This window comes from Chenopodium album, chromosome 6, assembly GCF_948465745.1.
Source record: "Chenopodium album chromosome 6, dcCheAlbu1.1, whole genome shotgun sequence".
Classification (NCBI taxonomy): Eukaryota; Viridiplantae; Streptophyta; class Magnoliopsida; order Caryophyllales; family Amaranthaceae; genus Chenopodium; species Chenopodium album.
The window spans coordinates 57725485-57742595 of record NC_137839.1 but is presented as its reverse complement, the minus strand read 5'-3'; the positions used below and the strand labels follow the sequence as shown (position 1 = coordinate 57742595).

Sequence of the window (17111 nt, the reverse complement as noted above, 5' to 3'; positions counted from 1 at the left end):
GTGGGAATTGACGTATACAATTAGGGACAAGGAAATTAGGGAGTCGCCAACAAGTTTTTAAGGAACTTGTAAACCGTTCACGGATCATAAAAGGCAACCACGATTAAGGGACAACGATAGGCAACAACGATTGACCCGTGAAGGTTACACCCCATTCATAATCCATGAGATTACTAACTCCATATGGTTCGGAACCACGAAAGGAGGATCGGGGATGATGGTACGAAGTGAGTCATGGAGTCACATTCGCCCGTATTGGCCTCTACTCGATTCTTATAGTGAAAAGTGATTCCAGCGATCTCAAAGGCATACAAACAAAGATTCAATTTGCTCCAAAATATTATTAAGCTAAATTGGTTTAATATTAATGCAACATATAATTCTAAAATATTGTGATCACTTCATTTAATAACAAGATTAAAAAGGAACTTAAACCGGTTGTTCAAATTATCTTATTAGGCGTGATTTTCAATTACATATTCCCTTTAAACATGCAATATAGTGATCAATAAAAATAATAGAATAAACATTAATATTGGAAGCAATTCAACAATAAATTGTTAGTCAAATCAAATATAAAATGACCTAATCATGACATTAGCAATATTAAAATAAAATACGAGTAATTAAATTAATTAATTACTCACATTCTGCGCGTTCCTTTAAATTGCTACATCATGAATAAATTGTTAGTAACTTCAATAAAAATATAAAGCAAATGAAAATTAAATTAAATAAATGTAGATTTGATTTGGTCCAAACCCTCAGTTAATTATAACTTTCACGCCTTGGTTAAAGTATAGAACTTCGGGTATTGTACGGACTCCTTAGAGTGCTTAGGTTAAGTATATATTATGGAAGAATAGGGAGGTTAGTGTTTAGGGTAAAGAGGGAGAAGAGAATTATTTTATGATCAATCTTGTTTATGATTGAAAAAGGGGTGATATGACATCTATTTATAGAGAAAAAAGAGGGGTCGAAGAATTAAGATAAGATCCGAATTAAATCGGAATAAAACTCGATAGACTGCAGTTTTACGATTTTTGTTTTTATCATATCTTTTGATCCAGAAATCGGAATAAGATAAATAATATATCGTTGGAAATCTCTTCAAGTCTACTTTCTAACCCAATTAGAATCAGATTAAAAAAATTTATCGAATAAAAGATATGGCCGAAATAGTGAGGCGGTGTCAGTTTTGGATAGAGTTTGACATTTTATTCATATCTTTTCCGTTATAGCTCGGAATTGATATTATAATATATCATTGGAAAGATAATTTCAAGTTATATCCAACCATATAAAATTTTGATAAAAACTATGAGGCACGGAAATAATATCTGTCTATCTTTGAATGTCTTTCAATTCGGATAAAATTAGGGTTTTCAAAAAAGGAGTTTTATTCAATTTCAAACTCTTTAATCTTATCTTTTCAAAAAGGGTAATTAGGATCTTTTAGAAACTTATAGAATCTTCTAATTAATCCTAATTGGTTTAGTAATGGGATTAAATAATTTGGACCCTCCACATGATCATTAGGTCGTAGGTAAGGTGGGTTTAGGTTCGGTTTGGGCTCAGTTTAATATTTTGGCCATAACTTATTCGTTATAACTCGGATTTGGGCTTATAATATATCGTTGGAAAGCTCTTTTCAACCCCATCCAACTATTCAATCATTGAACCCAGATTATGGACTAAAATAAACTGGAATAAACATTTTTATAAAAAGGACATGAAATGAATGATTTTAAAGGACACGGAATGAATTATTTTGGGTTTAAAGGCACGAAAAGAGGAAAATAAGTTATGTTTTGGGGAAATGGGCTAGGAATTGGGTTGGTTTATGAAATGAAAATATGGATTTGAATATGGATTTAAGCACTCCAAAGATTAAATATTAAACCCGACCAATAATGGTGGTGAAAGGTTGTTCATCATCGAGTTTGGTTTTGGGGAGACATTTTTAGGTGCCTACAACTTTACTTTCGTTGGTTGAATTTTTAAGTTGAGTCGTTTTGAATGTTTTTAAAGATAGTCTTCCACTGTGTGTCTTTGATAGTTGCTTTAGCCATTTCACGGTGGCTGTGATGTCTTAGAATTTCCTATTTTGAGTTTTAAATTGAACAAAATAGGTATTTTAAAAGAAAGGAATATCTAGGCTGTTACACAAACGAATTCCTCTACACTGAATGGTGCGAATCCTGGAAGGAAAAAAAATTAAAGATGAGATCTGCTGCAGATTGAAGAAAGGATATGGAAAGGTTGTAGCTTTGCATGCTACAGTAAGCAACCTTATGTGAAATGAGAACAAAAAGGTTGAACCAATAGAATGGCTTGCATGCAAAAATAGCACGTTAACCAAGGAAACTCACTTCTTAGAGTATACACAGCCATCAACCATTGAGGTTGGTTATTAAGAGAGAGGAAGTGGAATAATAATAAAATAATGAAGAGAGAGAAATTTTTTGGAGGAAATTTTCAATAACCTGGTTAGTAAAATAACAGGTTATTGAAGCTTGGTCCTGTAATATTATATTACTTTTGATAGTCACCCATAATGACATGGCTTCTTGAGACTGTGACACCTATTTCTTTATCAATGGCTGAAATTTGCTTAGAATTTATAGCTGTTATAATTTTTATAACGGGCATAATTTTTAAAATACAATTCTAAAAAGAAAAACACCAACTACTCTATTTTATTTTTCTATGTAAAATGAGCCCAATATTGAGGTATTTTGAAACAACTGTTTTTGGTGAATATTGCTCTCTTTATTTTCAAATTGTGTAGAGATGAATATTCCTAAATCTAATAGAAAAAAAAATCCGCAAAATCTCAGAACTCATTACAACCGCAAAATAATCCAAAAGCTTCAACCTTACTATTCTAACCTTCCAATTGATCTGAACTCAGATTTAGATACAAATTTTCAACAATTTCCAAGTTACAGCTCACAAATCTCAATTTCTCAAATCCAAGTACTTTCACTTCTTTTCCTTTCAACCACCACAAAATCCTAATTATTCAAATTCTCAAAATGTTATCTCATCTTTTGAGAATATTCAAATCTCTCAAATTGATTCAACATTTCCCATGTCTCAACATTTTACTATGTCACAAGGTGATGGTGAATTTCCGAGTTTTGATTGCTCATGCACATCGAACGAATCAGATGATGACAATGAACCAGAAATTGAAGAAGACGAAGGAAATGAAGGAGGTAATGAAGGAGGCAATCAAGATGGAAGGACATTTTTTTTTCTCAAAAGATGAAGAAGTGGTTCTTGTGAAGGCTTGGCTTGAGGTTAGTCAAAATAAAATAAAAAAACACTAACCAAAAGGGGGATGTTTTTTGGAGGAAAATTGAGGAAATGTATAATAATGTTAAACTATACAAACAAAGGTGTTTCGAAGAAGGTACCGACGGGGTAACACGAGAAGATTTGTTGAAAATGAGGTGTACAGAGCAACTTACAAACCATTAGAGAAGGATTAATACTTCATGTTCTAAATTTTGTGGTTCACATGCTCATGCTGAATCAAGAAAGGGAAGTGGTCAAAATGATGAAGATGTTATGAAGGCAGCATATAGTATATATGCTGCTGACAAAACAAAGACATTATTGATGTCTAAAACCTTTCAAGACTAGCATGTTTGGGACATTCTGATACCACATGATGTGTGGAAACCAAGTGAAGATATTGTTCAATAATACAAGCAAAAAACATCTACTTAAGGAAGTGACGCAAAGAGATCACGTATCAATAAAGCTGGAAACTACTCAGCTTCATCAAACCCAAAAACACCAACCAGTGGTGATATTGGGTATTCAGGCTTGCCTTCCAATAACGAATCTAGCAAAAATAAAGGAAAGAGCGAGATGGCAAACATGCCACTTGGAGCATGGTAGCAATGGTTGGACACGGCCCAACACATGAACATTATAAGGCAATCTGAAAATGAAGTGAAACTTACAAGGTTGCAACTAAAAAGGGAGAAAGATGCAAGGAAGCAAAGAAAAATTAATATGGAGTTATTTAAACACCTCGATTCAAAGCCAAAATTATCTTTGGAAGATCAAGAAGACAAGAAATAAGGAGCAATTTGTTGAAGAAGTTATTCCCCTCAGACTGATGTATTAGTGTATGGTTAATTATAGTTTAAATGTTGCTTAATTTCAAATAATATCTTTTTTAGTTTTCTGTTTTATGTACTAAGGTTCGATTTTTATTTTGGCAATTGTTAATGTGTTGTTGATTTAGGATATGAATGAATGTTAGATTGTAATATCATTATTAATAATAAAAAAAAAAGAAGTTAATTACATATCCCTTATTAAAATCGTATTATACGCTTTATATGTATATATAATTATTATTGATCTGACTAAACCTATCAATTCACTTTGATATTTCACTGCAAAAGATGTACATTGATTTACATTACATTGAAAAAGAATTGATGTACCCAACAGTGAAAAGCAAATATTAGATACTAGACACTGATATACTGAACACTAAAAAGGTAATAGTGATAAATATTGTACACTGATGTACTTAACACTAAAAAGGTAATAGTAACATTACATTGCTTTTTAATATGTCTATTTTATATAGTATTTTACCCCTGTCCCTTGGTCATAATTAGTAGTGTTTTTGGCTCTTTAGAGCCACTTTTATTACTAATTGGTGTTTTTTTAGTGTTTTTGTAGATTTGGTTGACTTTTGTAGGGATTTGCACTTTTGGAGCATTTTCCTAAGATATCATGGAGCAATTACGAGCATCGGAGATGCGCGACCAATTTTTATAGCCCAGGGCCGGATAGAGTCATCGAACCGGTATTAAGGGCTCGATATATGTGGTATCGGGGCATTTGGACCAAGTATTCAAGACCCGAAGAGGAAACCCAAATTGGCCCAAAGAATTGGAGCCCAATCGTAGTCCAAATAGTGGCCCAAGAGTGCCGCCCGTCCAAAGAGGCTGGCGCCCGAACTCGCGCCCGGCCGGGCGCGAGGAAGTTTACCAGAGGGAAAAAGGCGCGCCCGAACGGGCGGTGCCTCGCCCGATCGGGCGCGTGTTATTATTAGGAGACGATTAGCGTCGTTTAAGTTTGTTTTAGTTTAGGATTCTTGCTTAGTATAAATACTTTTCCGTTAAGCGAGTTTAGGATCTTCTTTTACTCTTTCTTAATTCTTTCTTAGATTTTCTCTCTCTACTTAGCTTTTAGATTAGTTTCTCTCTCTTATACTTTGTTCTTAACTTTATTCTTAATTCCAGATTTCTTTGGTAACGATTTCTCTTCTCTTAATCTTAGTTATTTATTTTATTCCTTTGATCATGTCTTGTTTTATTGCTTTGATTATTTTAGTTTTTATTATGTGTGAGTAGTTTTATTTCTAGGGTTTATGGGGATCCATAAATAATATGAAGGGATAATTTATTGTTGTTAATTGTCAATGCTAGATTAATTTCCTATTGATTGATTTAATGCTCTGTGACTAGATTTGCGCAGATCTTTTATGCATGAGTTTGACAATATTGATTAGAGATTCAAGAGATGAGAATTGATGTTTAGGTCTAGTTTCAATAGGCAGGTTAATTTATAAATGGTTAAGTTGAGATTCGAGAGATGAGATTTAATACCGGTAAATTAATTATGTGATTGTAATACGTAGCGAAAGCCCTTTATGATCTGATTAATGTACGCATTGATGATTGATTATTATGTTTTACCCTGGAATATTATTTATTGGTGAACCTATGCCCTAGATCTTTTATTCATTGTTTTCTCCTTATTCTTAATCTTCGTAGTTTAGTTTCCTTCGATTATAATATTTTGGTTACTTGATAATTTAGATTACTCTAATTAATTAGGAATAGAAAGACTCGTTTCTCTGTGGATTCGACCCTGCTTCCCTATCTATTTTAGTTATTGGTTTTAGGAATTACTTTTGATAAGGTGATACGACTTTAGCCTGTCACTTTTACGTACATGAAAATGCTAAGGTGATTGTAGGCGTCGCTCGAAGTGCGCCTACGTTAAAGCATGTGTGAATATGCTTGGCACTCATAGGAAGTGGGAATTGACATTACGATTAGGGACAAAGGAAAGTAGGGAGCCGCCAACAAGTTTTTAAGGAACTTGTAAACCGTTCACGGATCATAAAAGGCAACCACGATAAAGGGACAACGAAGGCAACAACGATTGACCCGTGAAGGTTACACCCCATTCATAATTCATGAGATTACTAACTCCATATGGTTCGGAACCATGAAAGGATGATCGGGGATGATGGTACGAAGTGAGTCATGGAGTCACATTCGCCCGTATTGACCTCTACTCGATTCTTATAGTGAAAATTGATTCCTGCGATCTCAAAGGCATACAAACAAAATATTCAATTTGCTCCAATCTATTATTAAGCTTAATTGGTTGAATATTAATGCAACACATAATTCTAAAATATTTGTGATCACTTGAATTTTATAACAAGATTAAAAAGGGACCTAAACCGGTTGTCCAAATTATCTTATTAGGCGTGATTTTCAATTACATATTCCCTTTAAACATGCAATATAGTGATCATAATAACAATAATAGAATTAACATTAATATTGGAAGCAATTTAACAATAATAGCGTTATTCAAATCAAATAATAATAACCCTAATCATGATACTAGCAATAAGAATAAAAATAAGAGTAATTAAATTAATTAATTACTCACATTCCGCACGTTCCTTTAAATTGCTACATCATGAATAAACTGTTAGTAACTTCAATAAAAAAAATATAAAGTAAATGAAAATTATATTAAATCAAAAGTAGAGTTGATTTGGTCCAAACCATCAGTTATTTATACCTTTCACGCCTTGGTTTAAGGACGGAACCTCGGGTTTAGTATAGACTCCTTGGTGTGCTTAAGAGAAGAATGGTGTAATTAGGAATATAGATTTAAGGCTTAGAATATGGGAGAGAGAGAAGAGAATGATTTTTGGTGTAAAAGAGAGAAAGAAAGAAGGATTTGATGATCAAGATTGTTGATCCTTGAAAAAGGGGTGATATGACCTCTATTTATAGAGAAAAAAGAGGGGTCGAAGAATTAAGATAAGATCCGAATTAAATCGGAATAAAACTCGATAGACAGCAGTTTTTACGATTTTTGTTTTTATCATATCTTTTGATCCAGATATCGAAATAAGATAAATAAGATATCGTTGAAAAGCTATTGAATTCTACTTTCTAACCCAATTAAAATCATATTAAAATATGTTTTAGAACAAAAGATATAGCCGAAATAGTGAGATGGTATCAGTTTTGGATAGAGTTTGATATTTTATTCATATCTTTTCCGTTATAGCTCGGAATTGATATTATAATATATCATTGGAAAGATAATTTCAAGGGCTATCCAACCATATAAAATTTGGATTAAAAATATGAGGCACGAAATTCATATCTAACTATCTTTGAACGTCTTTCAATTTGGATAGAAATAGGATTTTCAAAAAGAAAAATTTTATTCAATTTCAAACTCTTTATTCTTATCTATTCAAAAAGGATAATTAGGATCTTTTTATAAACTTATAGAAGCTTCCAATTAATCCTAATTGGTTTAGGAATGGGATTAAATAATTTGGACCCTCCACATGATCATTGGGTCGTAGGTAAGGTGTGCTTAGGTTCGGTATGGGCTCAGTTTAATATTTTGGCCATAACTTATTCGTTATAACTCGGATTTGGGCTTATAATATATCGTTGGAAAGATCTTTGAAATCACCATCCAAATAATAAATCATTGGACCCAAATTATGGACTAAAATAAACTGGATTAAACGTTTTATAAAAAGGACGCAAAATGAATGATTTTAAAGGACACGAAATGAATTATTTTGGGTTTAAAGGCACGAAAAGAGAAAAATAAGTTATGGTTTGGGGAAATGGGTTAGGAGTTGGGTTGGTTTATGAAATTTATTGGGATTGAATATGGATTTAAGCACTTCAAGGTTAAATACTCAACCCGACCAATAATGACGGTGAAAGGTTGTTCATCATCGGGTTTGGTTTTGGGGAGACATTTTTAGGTGTCTACAGTGATATTAACCATACAAAGCATGCATCTACATTCCTGAAAAATTATTAACTTCTTTCTGAATCAATGAAAGCATGTAAGACTTAAAATTTATCATATAATATAATAAAGATGACTACATACCAAACACATTTGTTCTATAAAATGGATAAGATGCATTTCACTCGATCAACCATCCATTTTTTCCCCTAAAAAACTTCTACCTTCCATTCTCATATCAACTTGGTTTTAATAACATGTCATCCGACGAAAGCTCCAACTCTTCTAATTCCTCATCGAATTTAGAAAATAGCCAAACACAACGATATGAAAGACGAAGGCAAGTCAATCGTCTTGTTAACCGAATGATGGATGGAGTTTTAATGTCCAATTCAATTGAAGTATATCAAATGTTAAATCAAGTTCCAAGGGCACCAAGGATCCCCGTTCCAAGGGATCGTGAGGATGGACACAATCGTTTATGGAATGACTACTTTGCTGACCATCATGTGTTTCCTCCAACGTTATTTCGTCGGAGATTTCGCATGAACCAACATATATTTCTCTGAATAAAGCAAACTAAAGAAGAATGTCATCCCTTTTTTCAGCAAAGACAAGATGCTACAGGAAGGTTTGGTGCCTCCGGATTGCAAAAATGCACAGCTGTTATGAGACGTATAGCTTATGGCACCTATGCTGATTTTATGGATGATTACATTCGAATTAGTACATCTCTTGCAAGAGATTCCTACAACATGAAGATCTGGTAAGACTACTAAGAATTGGTGAATGTCGAGGATTTCCAGACATGTAAGGTTCTATTGATTGTATGCATTGGCGGTGGAAAAATTAACCACTTCGATTAAAAGGGATCTTTTTTGGAAGACCAGGTAAACCCACATTAATCTTAGAAGCTGTGGCATCATATGATCTTTGGATCTGGCATGCTTTTTTTTGGGACACCAGGTGGTCGTAATGATATTAACGTTCTTGATAGATCCCCTTTGTTTAACGATGTTTTTGAAGGCCGTGCACCTTCTATTAATTATGTTGTGAATGACCAGCAATACAACATGGGGTATTATCTCACAGATGGTATATATCCTAAATAGGCAACATTCAGTCCTACAATATCACTACCGCAAAATGAAAAAGAAGGTCTTTTTTCCAAATTACAAGAAGCTAGACGAAAGGATTTTGAGCGCGCTTTTGGAGTACTACAAGCTCGTTTTGCAATAATACGGAATCTTGCGCTAGCTCGTGACGCAACAATGTAAGGAAAAATAATGATAGCATGTATCATTATGCACAATATGATCTTTGAGGATGAAAGAGATACGTATAAAACGTATTACGTTCCAAATGAATATGATCAAGCTACAAATGCGTCTTCAAGTAATAGAAATGAAGAGACTTTTCAGTTCGAAAATAGCAACAAACGAATTGCAAGTTTGGAAAATTATATGTCTAATAGAGCTCGTGTTCGTGATGAAGCTATGCATAAAGCCTTGAAGAAAGACTTAGGGCCTGTTCTCATACGATTATTTTCAGTTCAGTTCAATTCAGTTCAGTTCAGCTCTAATAAGTTCAGTTTAATTCAATAAAGTTCAGTTTAGCTCCTAATTTCGTTCTCTTATAAAATATTCATTTTAGTTCGGTTTAATTTAGTTCAACTCATTTCAGTCAATGAGAACAGACCCTTAATTGAACATATGTTGCTCAAATTCATTGTTAATAGCAGGAAAAAAAATTTGCGTCAATAGCTGTATAATCGTAACATTAAATGATTGTATTTGCACTCAATCACGGTTCGTTGTTATCTTTTAAAGATTGTTGTCATTTGATAGAATATGTATTATTTTTATTATTATCGAATTTAGTAAAGTTGCAATTCTTGTGTATTTCTTAATTCTTGTTTATTTCTTAATTAACGACTAATTATGTACTAATTAAATAATATGATGCATTAATTCTAAACATAAGTCATTTTTTTTAATTAATGTATGCTAATAATAATTATTAGTTATGATTGATTATTACCAAGTGCACTAGTTATATATGATAGGATTTAAGAGAGAGATTGTGTGGTGGGGTTGGGTTGGGTAAAAGTAGAAGAGAGAAAATGTATAACCAAAAAGTTGTGGTTAACTATTGTGAGACATTGATTATTAAACGGGTATAAGAGTGGTATAGGTGAAGTGGAAGATGGAGAAATTAATAAATTAACCTATAACCACAATGGTTGTGGTCAATCATTGTGTTTACTCTTAGTGAGAGAAGCTCTCAAATGTAGAGAGAGAAAATTTTCTCAAGTCTAGATAATACTTTTTTGGTGTAAAAAAAGACAAAAAAATCTTCTTACGTTAAGAAATTAAACTATAGACATGTTACATCTTTCAACAATATATTGCTGGGCAGCTGATGACGTCTCTTAAATTCCACTTGGACGTACTATATGTGTTAATAAGCTTATTGACCACAACTGATAGTGTAATAAGTACTTCAAATTTTATAGTATAAACTAAGATATGATGTTAGACATGTAGGGATTGGGAGCACAAGCGAAAAGCACAAAATGATATAGAGAAATAAATAGATAAAAGATGGACAAGAACAATACACTTTCTGGTATTTGACATGTGTTATGTGTTGTGTATCTTATGTCATGTGCACAAAACAAGAGTAACATGATGGATATTTATACTACAAATGTAATCCTTGACCTTAGAGACAAGTATTATAACCTTTGAGACCAAAGATATTGTAAGTAGCAATAATAACTTATTTGTGACTTAATTTGTAAAATATACCCAACAAGACACAGACATGTAAAGACGTGTGTGCAACTAAATATGACTTACTCTCTCCGCTCATGAAACTATAACAAAATTGCTGCATCAAAAAAAACTATAACAAAATTTAACTCTTCAACCCTAAGCTAACATCACCCATGTTTTTTTGAATCAAAACTCCATTTCTAGACTTTATTAAGACAAAACAACATTAATATAAAAATTTGCAAAGTCTTCTTATTTTTTTTAGGGGAGAAGTCTTATCTTAAAATAAATGAAAACTACTTGTTATCATGCCAAGTTTTAAGACTTAGGGTTTGTTCATATTTACTGAACTAAGCTGAACTGAACTGATTGAAGCTGAACTGAACTAAACAGAACTGATTGGAGCTGAACTGAACTGAACTGAACTAAGACCATGTTCTCTTCACCTTAAAAAAATAATATTAAGTAAAAATAATTTCAGTTCAGTAAAAATAATTTCAGTTCAGTAAAATTAATTTCAGTTCAGTATAAATAATTTCAGTTCAGTAAAAATAAGTTCAGTTCAGTAAAATTCAGTTTCCTTAAAGAAGAATTATAATAGAAAATCAGTTAAAATAATTTCAGTTCAGTAAAAATAATTTAAGTTCAGTAAAAATAATTTCAGTTCAGTAAAATTAAGTTCAGTTCAGTAAAAATAATTTCAGTACAGTAAAAATAATTTCAGTTCAGCAAAATTAAGGTGAATCAAATAGGGCCTAAGTTGAAATGAATATTTTATGAGAGAGAGAAATTAAGAGCTGAACTGAACTGAACTGATTGGAGCTGAACTGAACTGAACTGAATTGAACTGAATTGATTGGAGTTGAACTGAACTGAACTGAACTGAAAATAAGTAAATATGAACAGACCTTTAGAGTTAGAGGCTTATAGCTAATAATCTTGCTCTAAACTACACCTAACTGCCTAGGGGTTTTACTAACTATTGTGGGAGTATATAAATTTTCGAATTTTCTCCAACGTCCTATACCTTTGTCCTCTACGATCATGTCGTTGAGGACTTTCATCAAACACCTTCCGAGCAATCCTCTACTGGTACGCTTCTCATCCCTGCACTCTCTCTCCTCTCTTTCTCCACACCCACATCATCAAAACCATCATCCTTCACAACCCCAACAAAATCAGCAAGACCCATATGCTCTAATGAAAGAAGACCCAATTCAAATTTGCTCAGAAATCTGGGTAAAATCCTTCTCTACTCCAAAATCAAAGCCTTTCTCTAATCTTACAGGCTTTCTTTCCAAATTTGATATCTGGGTTTTAGCATACCAGCGTTCTGTTGCGCATTTCACTGGCTCATTTCCTACCTCAAGCGCCATTCACTCACAAACATTGCATCATCTTCTATCGCTTCGTAATGCTGTTGTTAAAGGTCAGTTTCAATGGAATATGAAAACTGAGTTGTATATTCGTAGTCCAATTGAAAAATCCATTACTGAATTTACCTCTAAAACAACTTTGAAGAAGCTGTTGGGTTCTAGTTACCCACCGTTTCAAGACCGTGTTGTTCAGGAGGCTTTGTTGTTGATTCTTGAACCTGTATTTGAGTCTAGATTTTCGTCGAAATCACACGGTTTTCGCCTCGGGCGTAATGCTCATACTGTAATTAGGACTATTAGGAGTAATTTTGCTGGGTATCTTTGGTATTTGAGAGGTGATTTGAGTGAGGTTTTGGAGAATGTTGATAAGGGTTTAGTTATGCATTGTGTGGAGGAAGTTGTGAAGGATAAAAGAGTGTTAGGTTTGATTAGTTCTTCCTTTAGAGGGACTTCGAAACGTTGTTTCGAGGTTGATGATGGCCGGAAGTGGAAGAGAGGGGCGGGGAAGAGGAAAAAAAAGAGTGATGAAAAACGTAGGAAGGTTTTGAATCCAAATGAGCCAAAACCGGATCCTTATTGGCTTAGAACATTCTATAATTTTGCACCAGAGGAGGCAGCTAAGGTGCCGAATTATGGCCATTGTGGAATTCTTAGCCCTTTTCTTGCTAATGTTTGTTTAAATATACTTGATCATATGATGGAGGAGAAAATAGTTGAGTTTTTTAGGCCGTCTATGCTTGACTCGATTTGGAAGGATTCAAAGACTGATAGTTGTCATAACCCTGCTTGGCCTGAGTTTGTTCCATCTGGTGGGAAGGAAAAAACAAGAAAAATGGATTATATACGATATGGTGGTCATTTTTTGATAGGCATTCGAGGATCCCGGGAGGATGCTGTGAAGATAAGGGAGGAGTTGATTGACTTCTGCAGTAGCAAACTAGGGATAAAGTTGGACTACTCGAAGGTGGAGATTGAGCATGTAAGTAGGGGAATTTTGTTTCTTGACCATGTCATTTGCCATCGTGTAGTATACCCAACATTGCATTACACAGGTACAGGTGGTAAAACTGTTAGTAAAAAGTGTGTAGGAACATTGCTTTCGGTTACTGCTAGCTTGCCACAATGTATTCGCCGATTCAGGCGCCTTGAACTGTTAAAGGGTGAGAAGGATCCAGAGCCATTGCCCTGTACTCCGATGCTTTATTCCAGCCAAGCTCATACAAATTCTCAGATGAATAAGTTCCTTGAAACTATGGCTGATTGGTATAGATATGCTGACAACCGTAAAAAAGTTGTTGGCTTTTGTGCTTATGTGATCCGCAGCTCTTTAGCCAAGCTATATGCTGCCAGGTATAAGCTCAAATCTCGTGCCAAGGTATACAAGATAGCTTCCCGAAGCCTCAGTCATCCTTTAAGAGGCAAAGGAAACAATGTGGCATCTGAGTACTCAGATCTTCTGAAGTTGGGTCTTGTTGATGCCATTGAAGGTGTGCAGTTTTCTCACATGTCTTTGATCCCCAGCTGTGATTATACTCCATTCCCTCGTGTTTGGGTGCCTGATCATGAACAAATGTTGCTTGAATACATCAAATTACAAGATCCTAAATTCTTTTCTGAACTACTTAAGTCAATCAAGACTCAAGGTCTAAGTCTACCCCAAAATGAGATATCTGAAATTGTTTGGGACTTTAAGACTCTTGGTGCACGTTGGTTTGACATCGCATCAGAAAAGCACCCTTAAGGATAAAAATGGTCTATTGGCAATATGGAATCAATTTGTGTGTTCCCTTTATGTTTGTACTGCCACACTTGTAAACTAAAAGTATGTGCATATTAGTATAATTATAGAAGAGGAGGCTGCAAATATGAAGATTACTGTAACAGTTTTGGGTTACGATTGAGGTGAGATGAGAAAAAGATTTGATTCATCTCATCCTTTTTCATTATATATACCAACTTACCAAGGATATCGTGCTTCATGTCAATAACATGGTTTGATTCACCTGTTCCTTTTTTGTGTATAGAACTTTAAAGATCAATGTCTAATCTAATTTTGCTGGTGATGGTGCAGTGAAGCTATACACCTGTTCTTAATAACACGGCATGTGTTGTCAATATAGTTATTTTCACCAATCAAACAGCTATGAGAACGTGGATTTCTGAGAGATATTAATGTTAGAGCTGGTGAAGGATGCTTAGTGTTCCACTGTTGGGACTAAGACCTAATTCAATACTCCGTGTTACTCTATCAGATTCAGTGCAGCAGCTCCTATCTGGATTTTATGGTAAATATACTTGATTTTTACTATCTTAGCTTATAATGCCTCTCTTGTGTCACGTGGTCTTTTTTTTACTTTCACGACCTGTCAAAATTCACTATCTCGCATTGAGCAAGGCTCACCTGTAGGGATGTCAGTGGGGCGGGTCAAGTAGGAGACCCGCCCCATCCCCACCCCAATGGGGCGGGGATGGGGATAAAAACAATACGACACTTATATTATAACACAAAAATGTATATAGAATGTTTTATTTTATAATTCGTATTAATTATGTAAGATTGTGTTTTTGAGATACGGATATTAGGTGGATCTTGGGTGGGGATTAGGCGGGTTTTTGGTGGGGATTAGGTGCGGATGGATATCCAAGGGGGGGGGGGGGGTGGGGCGGGGATGGTTTTGGAGTTGTACCCGGTGGGGCGGGGATGGGGATGGAAATTGGACCCGCCGCGGGGATGGGGATGGGGATGGGGATGGGGATGAAAATATTAGGTGGGGATGGGGATGGGAAGGCCAACATCCGCCCCGCCCTGCCCATTGACATCCCTACTCACCTGTCTATTGAAAGGAATGAGATAGTCTCTTTAAAGGAGAAGGGGTTTAGGAATTCCCTTGAACTAGGTTCCATTAATTATTATGTGAATAGCGGTGGATATGGACTCCAATGGAATAATGATTAAGACTCAATTGCAATAATCTAAGGCTCTTATTCAAATTTAAAAAGTATACACGCCAGACATTTCTCCTATCTTAATGTCAGGTTTTGAAATGAATTTAGTTTTCAATTAAGAATTATTTCGAAGAAGAATTAGGTTGAAGGGAAGCTTCTTTAGTGGTATTTGATTGGGTATTATAGAATGGAATTGACTGAGTTTAGGGGTGAGCTTGATACTATATCAAATTCATCCCTCAATTTCTTCGATTTATTGCTAGATTTATTATGCACTTTTTTACTTTTGTAGTATGTAGATTTTTTTTAATTTTTTTTATAATCTAATTTTGTAATTCGTTTGATTCCTTTTTATCAAGTCAACCACTCCCTTCTCTCTATATCAAGTTCTTATCCTTGCCACCTTGTAACTTTTCTTGATGCCCTTTAGAGTTTGGAGTGTCTAGTATTAGAGGGTGGAGGGCTTTTTATATATCCTTCAATTTATATTTTAGAAGGATACCATTATTGTAGGGAATTAGAGGCAAATCTCATTTGCTACATTTTTTTGGGTGAAAGAATATAGGATTTAATAACATAGACTAAAAAAAAAATGTTTCTCAAATGCTCCGAATGAAAAAATTCTTAGCATTTGAGTAAAATGCTCCAGTTTTCCTATGGCCGCAACATTTGAATTAACTGAAATAGAAAATTTGCTTCCTTCTCTTTATCAGGAAAACCCTAGTTACCGCCTTTGCTCCTGGCTTCCTGCTCTCTCAAACTCGATCCCTTCTTCCCTGAGCTACCTTTTCCTAATCAAGAGATAAGGGATGTTAACTCTGTCTTTCCAAACTTCATTTCTATGTTAGTTTGCGTAGAGGCTATAGCAGTGTCTCACGACTGCAATCACACTACACAGAAAGTGCGAGCTCAAAGCTGTATGGTCGTGACAGAAGTCGCAAACACTGGAAGTGTTGTTCTTCGTAATCTAACTATCTACATCAACAATCTCAATGAAAGAATCAAACTCACTGGTATTTCAGTTTTGCCTTAAATCTCTTCACCTTTCTCTACTCTTCTGCTTGCTTATGCTTTTAATTCTACTTTAATGGGTTTTTTCAGAGTTGAAAAATTTGCTATATGAAGAGTTTTCTCAATTTGGGAAGATAATCGAGGTATTTGTCATGTCACCCTTCTCTTTTATTTCAAAGTTATGATTGTTAGACAACAAGATCTACTTCATGATTTCAGATTTTTGTCATTGTTTAGGAAGTCTCCTTTTAATCAAAGGAACCGTGTTTTATAGTGTGTAATAGACTAGGATTTTCAGATCATAGTTCTATTGAACAAGAAATTTTAAAGATAAAAGCTTGAGTCTTTGATCAATAATGGAAGAAATTTGGATACAAAAGTTATAATTGTAGGAGTTTACAGGTACTAATCGCGGAATAGACATGAATTACATTCATAAAGCACCTAAACAAAGGATCATTGCATAACACATAAAGAAGTAAGAATTATACCTTTGAAGCGTGATTCCACGTATGATCGAGCAAAAACAATAAGGAGAACAAGAACTCCACGTGTGATTCCTCTACTAAGTCCACGAGCACGGATTAAACCTCCACTAATGCTAGTTAGTCGTGACCGAACACTTCAATTAACCTTCAACGGAGATATGAGTCACGAGCACACCACGTACCACCCGAACAACCACCACACGCACCACCTTGAGGGGTGGCCGTACGGTCAAGGGAGGAGAGAGAGAGAGAGGGCCGTGTGGTAGAGGGAGAGAATTAGGGTTTTGGGAACCTTGGTTGCTTGATTGACAATTCACTGTGTGTTAATTGTTCTGTCTTGCACCCCTAGGTATGGATTATATTTATAGATCACATCTCTAAATAAATCCATGTCAAGCCCAAAACCTATTAGACTCTTCTAACTATCATAGCCCAACTAT

At 34.6% G+C, this 17111-nt stretch overlaps 1 pseudogene across 1 annotated transcript; it reads left to right on the top strand.

Moving 5' to 3' along the window:
• The first annotated feature begins 3112 nt into the window (after positions 1-3112).
• On the top strand, positions 3113-14590 carry LOC145636993 (nuclear intron maturase 1, mitochondrial pseudogene; annotated as a pseudogene). Its single transcript, XR_014114151.1, has 4 exons — positions 3113-3221; positions 9040-9168; positions 11818-14128; positions 14298-14590. The product of XR_014114151.1 is annotated as a nuclear intron maturase 1, mitochondrial pseudogene (transcript).
• Positions 14591-17111: the final 2521 nt, after the last annotated feature.